General features: G+C 49.1%; 1 non-coding gene across 1 annotated transcript; it reads left to right on the top strand.

Annotated features, from left to right (window-relative positions):
* The first annotated feature begins 5,859 nt into the window (after positions 1-5,859).
* TRNAG-CCC (transfer RNA glycine (anticodon CCC)) lies at positions 5,860-5,932 on the top strand. The gene has a single exon. It is a non-coding gene; the product is annotated as a tRNA-Gly (tRNA).
* The last annotated feature ends 2,108 nt before the right edge of the window (positions 5,933-8,040 follow it).

The raw sequence follows: 8,040 nt of genomic DNA, 5'->3' as shown, positions 1-8,040 counted from the left end.
TCCATGGGGTTGTTGGGCAGCTTAAACAAGATCATGAGAAGTGAGTGGGAATTGTGTGTTTTATTCAGTCGTAAGCCATCATCATCTTCAAGGGTCCCCTGTGGCAGGGTGTGTGCATGCTCATCTGCTCGGTTGCCCTGACAGTCAGGACAAAGCCAAAATGAGCCTCAGTGGGGGACGTGAGAGGTCATGGTGGCTGATACCGCTTCCTCAGTAATCAGGGCGTTGAACTGGGCTTCGGAGAGGGCGTGGCTATAGGCTGTGTGATTTGGGGGCCTGACTTTCTCCTGTGTGCTCATTTGCAAGGGTATCCTTCTACCCTTAGCACCCACAGAGGCCAAGAGGCTAGTTCTTCCCTCATACAAGCCCCCCACAAGGAGGCTTGCACACCCTCCAACCTTGATCCTTCTCGTCCTCCACTTTTTTCTCCCCCATAGCACAGACTACCATCTGACATTCCATACATTTTGTTCATTGTTTATTGTTTCCCTCCCCCCAGAAGAAAGTAAACTCTGCAAGGGCAAACATATTCATCTCTGGTTCACTTTGTATCCCCAGAACCAGGAACACTGACTCTTCACAGGTGCTTGATCAATATCTGAGCGAATGGAAAAATATGTCTCCCACCCTCAACGCAAACACACCCACAGACACACGAATACCTCTATCCAGACCAAATTTCTGGCTCTCATCTATTTCCGGCTAGAATAATCCTTGAAGATTTCACTAAATGCACGACCACTTTGTAGAGCTCTTTGCATTTTATAAGGGAGGCCTTTAGAAATGCTGGGCTTCCCTGGTGATTCAGATGGTAAAGAATCTTGCTCTCAGGGCCGTGCAAGTGCCCTGAGGCTCGCCCTCTGAGCTTGCCTGCCTCCTCCTCCACCCAGTGCCTCAAGAGTCACGGAGCTCCTGCGTCTCACTGAAGGAGACTCTGGGGAGCTAGGCCCCTGGCAGACCACCAGCTGGAAATGTTCCCTGAGTTGGCAGGAGGAGGGAGCCTGTGGAGTTGGCAAGCTCTGGACAAACCAAGACTAGTGAGGAATACGCTGCTTGCTCACCTGGCATGGCTCATTACCCAGCCCTAATCTGGGTAATTTCTCTCTTTTTTTTTTTTGCACCAAGATTTGGAGGGAGCCGTGTAGCCCTGTGGAGTAATGGGGGTCATTCAGCAATAGAAAGTCAAAACTTGGGATGGTGTTGTGGGGGGAGGGGAGGATGTATCCCTCCCTCATTCCATCACTCCCCCTAGGGTCTTTTCTAGGTAAACGACCAGGTAAGAGAAAGGAAAATGACATATTCCTGCCTCAAGGAATTTGGTGGGGCAGATGGGCATATACTCAAGGCGAAGTGCTGGGAAATGGGAAGGTGGGGGGGGGGGGCTCGCTACAGATACAGCCCTGGAGAACCCGGCACCCAACTAGAGGGAGAAGTCAGGGAAGGCTTCCCGGGAGAGGTGATGCAGCAGTAGTACTCGGTCCTGGGGAGGAGACAACGGTGCTCCAGGCCAAGAGACAGAGAGTGAGATTAGCTAAGGAAAGCCTGCCTCACAGCGAAAGGACTCCACCTCAAGGAAGGACCCTGAAGACGGCATCGTGGGCTTGGAGGGCACAGCAGGAGGGCACGCAGAGCTGGCATTCTCTGACAGCCGTGTTCCTCATGGGCAGACCCAACAGGACTAAGGGACAGAGAAGGCCCTCGAGAAGGGGAGGGAATGTCACATAGGGAGGAGAGGGCTGCCCAGGGCCCCACGACTACAGACCTGCAGACGGGGAGGCTTCCCCCACCGCACCCCCCACCCCATGCTTCTCCAGCGTGAAAAGCAACAGTAGTCAGCGCTGATGGAGCGGTTCTAAGCGCCTCCTATGGATGAGCTCGTGCATCTGCACAGAGGCCCTTGAGGTAGAAGCCATGGTTATTGCAGACCAGGAAACCGAGGCCGAGCTGTTACTCGGGGTCACACGGCTAGCTTGAGGGAGCAGGCATCTGATCCCCCCACAGTGTGCCCTGGGGTCCGCGCTCTTAGCCCCGGAGGTGCGGCGGCGGGTGTGAACCTGCTGCCTGGCAGCCATCGAGCAGGCACTGCACATGCTCGCCTCCACGTCGGAACCCTCCACCCTCCTGACGAGTCTTCTCTATTCAAGTCCCCAGACTCCTCCTTGCCTGTGATTGCAGACCCAACAGCAGAGGTGAGGCGGTAGAGACAATCGTCTCTGGTGGCAGGATATGGGGATACTATCATCTGTAGCATTTGCTGATTTCCACGGTGTGCGTATTTCCACTCTGGCCACTTCCAGCTATCACTCTGACATCAATCGGCTTGTGAAACTCCTGAAAATCTCACCATCAGCTCTCAACACAAGCCACCTCCAGCTCTTCAGTGCAATAGCCCTCCTTCTTCCCGACACTGCCTGAAGCCGCACTCCCCTCCAACACCCCCATCTCCTTTCCCCTGCCACCTCTCAGCGCGTCTGATTAGACTAGATTCACATAAACGGGCATGCTTTGAAAGTTCTCATCTTGGGAGGTTTGAAAACGGTTTTATTTCCTCCACTCTAAAAGAAATAATAATAAAAGATTCATGGAGTGCTTCCCACTATAATCATTTCCAGGAAGGGACCTTGATGATTTAGTTCAAATCTTGGTTTTATAGATACAGAAAGTCCGCCCAGGAGTGGAGGTTCTGATGGGAAGGCTCAGAGCGGGTAGCTCACAGCCATGGAGAATAGCCAGGTCTCAGGACTCCTGTTCCCCCACTCTTCCTTGTGACACATCTCAGCACTGTTCCAGGTTCCATAGAGGTGATGCAAGGAGGATGAGAGAAGAACACAGGATGGAGTTTGGCTTTGCCATACACCAGCCTGTGGCTTTGCGCCAGTATCTTAAACACTTTGAGTCTGATCTTTATCATTAAAAAATGTAGACCTTATTAATACTCTCCCTCTGCAGCTTTCAAGGCTGTGTGGAAACCAAAGGAGATAAATGGGTAGCAGAGTACATCTAAGGGAAGGAAATACAAATGGCTCTTAAATGTATATAATGATGTTCGATCACACTCAGAATAAGAGAAATGTAAATTCAAATTACTCTGGCAAATAATGTTTTCCTATCAGATTGGCAAGGGTCTGGAAATTTGATAACTTGCTCTAAATGGTGAGTGAAGTGGCTCAGTCATGTCCGACTCTTTGTGACCCCACGGATGGTAGCCTACCAGGCTCCCCAGTCCATGGGATTTTCCAGGCAAGAATATTGGAGTGGGCTGCCATATCCTTCTCCAGGGGATCTTCCCAATCTCCAGGGGATCTTCCCAATCGAACCTGGGTATCCTGCATTGCAGACAGATGCTTTACTGTCTGAGCCACTAGAGAAGCCCCTAAATGGTGAAGTTGTAAGGAAAAGCTACTCTCATATTTCTTGTGCGTGCATGCTAAGTCAGTTGTCATTTCCTTACATCTTACATCTCCTGCGTCGGCAGGCAGGTTCTTCACCACCAGTGCCCCATGGGAAGCCCTCTCATATTTCTCATGGGAAGGTAAAGTGTGTAATCTCCATGGAGGTCAATCTGGCAGTAGCTATCAACACTGAAAATATGCATATCTTCTGACCTAGCAATTCCACTTTTGGGAATTTTGGCCTACAAATATACTTGTGTAAGTACAACAGGTCTACGTTTATGGTATTTGCTGTAGTGTTGTTTGCAGTGGGAAAAGATTTGAAACAACATAGATGTCTCTGTAAGAGACATATGGTTGGTCCATATGGTGGAGTATTATACAACTGTAAAAAGGAAAGAGGAAAATGCTTTGTATTGTGAAGGCATATTGTGAAGCTCTGGAAGGATCTCTGAGGGTCTAAGAATAGTGGTCACCTGTGTGTGTGTATGGAAGTGTGGTGAGGCTGGCCTCTGGTAGGGCAGGAGATGGATAGCAGGGAGAGTTATTGTTTGCCTCTTAAACATATAATTTTAATTTTTTGAACAATGTGAGTGTGTTAACAGTGCATGCCTGGAAATTAAAGATGGTTTGGTAAACTTAAAAGCACTGTGTTCATGCTAGTTACTTGGACTATTATCCGGGTTTTACTGATATAAAAATGACCTAAGTTGCATAGCTAGGACTGGAGTGTGCAGTGGAGTGGCGGTATAAATGGAGTTGGAGTGAGGGGTCTTGAGGTCACAAGTGTTCCTTTGTGTTTTAGAGGATAGCAACTGGTGGGCGTGTCATAGTGGGTTGGGAAGTTGGTGATGAGGACTGAGGTTCCCACCCAGATGGATCAGATCGGCAGTTGTCGGTCACAGCTGAGCTGTCTCATGCACACAGCGTGCAGCTCACTTGGGTGGTGGTGCCAAGCCTCCACAGTCAGCCAAGGAGTGTGGGCTCCAAAGCTCTGGCTGAGAAGGGGAGGCGGGGCTGGAGGAGAGCTTCCTTGCTGAGCTCTTCCCAAGTGCTGGGCAGGGGTCTGAGTCCACCACCTGCTTAGCCCCCTGGCATTAACCCTTCAAACGCTCTCCCCAGAGACTTCCCTGGTGGTCCAGTGGCCAAAACTCTGTGTTCGCAATGCAGGGTGCTCGAGTTCGACCCCTGGTCAGGGAACTAAGATTCCAGGTGCCACAACTAAGACCCAGCACTGCCAAATAAATAAATAGTCAATATGACTGAGTGACTAACACATTCGCTTTTTCAAGCTTCCCTCGTGGCTCAGATGGTAAAGATTCTGCCTGCAATACAGGAGACCCCGATTCAATTCCTGGTTCGAGAAGATCCTCTGGAGAAGGAGCATGGAGGGCTCTAGTCCATGGAGTTGCAAAGAGCTGGACTTGACTAAGTGACTAACAACAAATAAATAAATATTTAAAAAATCCTCTCCCCAATCTTCTTTCACATCTTGAAGCAGAGGTGGGTACTGTGATAATCTCCATTTTACAGATGGTAAGACTGAGGCCCCAGAAGGTCAGGCACTGTATCCAAGGCACAGTGGTGGTGGGGCTGGACTCTGACTCCAGTCTGGTGGTGCGGGACTGGTCCCCTCGACTACTATGGGAAATGGTCTCTTGGGAGAAGACCCTTGGCTTCCTTGCCTTCTCCCTAGTACTGCCCCTGACCTCAGCCCTCTTTGCCCCTCCTCCCTCTGTCCCTGGATTTAACTCCACCACTGGATCTGCTAAGGCATCCCTGATTTTCTGTTCTGCTCTGCTCAAATGCTCAGTCATGTTCAGCTCTTTCGTGACCCTGTGGACTCTAGCCCACCAGGCTCCTCTGTCCATGGAATTTCTCAGGGAAGAATACTGGAGTGGGTTTCCATTTCCTTCCCAGGGATTGGGATCGAACCTGCTGTGTCTCCTGCATTGACAGGCGGATTCTTTACCGCTTAGCCACCAGGTGGGGATAAACATCACCAGCAGGAGGGCTCCTTGGTTTCTACTGAATCTCATTTCAGGAACACAGCGTGGGCATCGTCCCAGGGCTGCTCTGTCCCATGTTCTGTTGCTTCTGTCTCTCCTCTCGGAGGGGCATTGAGCATCCCCCGCCCCTTTATAATATCGCTGACATCCCAGAAACAAATCTGAGCAGACAGAGGCCTCTTGTCAATTAGAATGAGGCAAGGGCCTTGCTATCTGTGGCGGGATCTGGCAGAGAGGCGGGGCTGCCCCCGCAAAGTGCGACCATCATGTCTCCAATTAAAGTTGTGAGGATTCATCTTCTAACCAAGCCCCTTTCAGAAATTGACATTTATTAGGTTGTCAAAGCTGATTTTTCTCTTTGGCCCTTTCCTGCCCCCAACTGTGTGTGTGTGTTTGTACAAACATGCATGCAACTGAATACCTATTTTTAAAAATTAAAGGTATAGTATTCAGGGACTTCCCTGGTGGTCCAGTGGTTAGGACTCTGTGCTCCCAATGCAGGGGCCATGGGTTCAATCCCTGGTCAGGGAACTAAAATTCCACATGCTGCAACAAAGTACCTCTGTGCCTAGGACTCAAAGATCCTGCAGATCACAATGAAGCTCCCACGTGCTACAGTGAAACCCCAGTTGCTGCAACTAAGACCCGGCACAGCCAAATAAATAAATACACGTTTAGAACGAAAGCTTCAGATGAGCCTTGCATTCATTTAGGAAAAAAAAATGTGGCATTCAAACCTACTGGACATTTGGCTTCTTGGTTCCTAATAGAGTGGACGGCAGAGGGCCTGTGGGGAGGGGCAGGCCCCATAGAGGAGGAGGCATCATTTGGGGGTTATGCTAGCCTCCTGTAGAGACAAAGGACTTTAGACATGCTCCATCCTACAGCCCTGAAAATTTTTCTCCTCCATGTGCCCCCCAAACCTGGAATTCCTCCACTGGGGAATTACTCCTGTGAATATAAAGTGAAATAGGGGTCCCTACAAAGGAACTGCATTAAATGACTAACATCCCAGAAGCACAGAATTCAGAGCCTGAAGATAATTTTATCTTCTCTTGTAGAGGGGGCTTCCCTGGTGGCTCAGATGGTAAAGAATCTGCCTTCCGTGTGGGAGACCTGGGTTCGACCCCTGGGTTGGGAGATCACCTGCAGAAGGGAATGGCAACCCACTCTAGTATTCTTGCCTGGAGAATCCCATGGACGGAGGAGCCTGGTGGGCTACAGTCCATTGGGTCACAAAGAGTCAACACGACTGAGCGACTAACGCTTTCTTTCAACACTTTTCTCTTGTAAAGAGAAAGCTGAAGTCTGGGAAGGCTGAGGGATTTACCCCAGATCACTTGTCACCCACATCCTCTGACTCCAAGCTCAGTGTATGTGTGTGTGCTCAGTCATGTCTTTGCAACCCCATAGACTGTAGCCCACCAGGCTTCTCTGTCTATGGGATTTTCCCAGCAAGAATACTGGAGTGGGTTGCCATTTTCTCCTCCAGGGGATCTTCCTGACCCAGGGATCGAAGCCACACCTCGTAAGTTGGTAGATGGATTCTTTACCCCTGAGCCACCAGGGAAGCCCCCAAGCTCAGTGGGATGTCGTTTATCAGGTCAGTTTTCTTTGGTGATTAGAGGGGGGCTGGCTGTATGTAGGCCCTGTCCCCCAAATGAGGGAAGACCGAGGAAGCAGGCAGGATGGAGTGTGATGGAGAAAAGGTATAGAAAAGCAAGAACAATGTGATGACCATTTTGCTACGTCATATTCTTTCTAATTGTATGTGTTGTCACTTTCATTTTATTCATTTTGAACTTATGATTCATGACACCACAGGCAGCTCCATAGTGGCGAGCTGGGCCTGGCTTTCTTTGAGACTGTCTTCATCCCCCATCACTACCTTTGCTATTTTTGCCATGATTTTAGTCCACTTTTATTAATATGCCATACTATTTTTCTTTAAATGAACTCGTTTTTAACTTTATTTATTTAAAAATGAAGCTTTGTTTTACTATTGTGCAAGGAAAACCAGTTATCACTTGCCAGAAATAGATGGTAATCATCAAAATAAATATAATGAGATCAAAACAAGGTTATTAAAATTTAGTTAGCTGCCTTTCCTGCCAAAAGCCCTTAGCCTGAGGCCTGTTTTTTCTTTGTAAAGAGGAAAATTAGCAAGTGTTGGAGAGGCATTACAACCCTGCTGACCCTAGATGAGACCTTCTTGAGGTAACCAAGATCTGTGTTACTTTCCTAAGTTTGCCGCAAAGTGGGTGGCTTAAAGCAACAGAAATTTGTCATCTGACAGTTCCAGAGACCAGAAGTCCAAAATCAAGATGTCAGCAGGGCTGTGTTCTCTTCTGAAATTGTAGGGGAGAGTCTTCCCTTGCCTCTTAGAGCTGCTGGTGGCTGGCTGGCCACCCCTGTTCTTTGGTCTGTGACTGCGTCACCGCCGTCTCTGTCTTTGAGGTCATCTGGTCTCCTCTCAGTATCTGTCTCCCACGGGCGTCTTATAAGGACAACAGTCGTGCTGCATCGGGGTCCATCCTACTTCAGTATGAGCTCATCTCTTTATTTATTTATTTGGCTGCATCGGGTGTTAGTTGTGGCACATGGGACCTTTCATTGTGGTGCACAGACTTTCTCCTCGA

The sequence above is a fragment of the Muntiacus reevesi genome, chromosome 10 (assembly GCF_963930625.1).
Source record: "Muntiacus reevesi chromosome 10, mMunRee1.1, whole genome shotgun sequence".
Lineage (NCBI taxonomy): Eukaryota > Metazoa > Chordata > Mammalia > Artiodactyla > Cervidae > Muntiacus > Muntiacus reevesi.
Note: the sequence above shows the minus strand (reverse complement) of the source record. Positions and strands in the feature narration are given on the sequence as shown.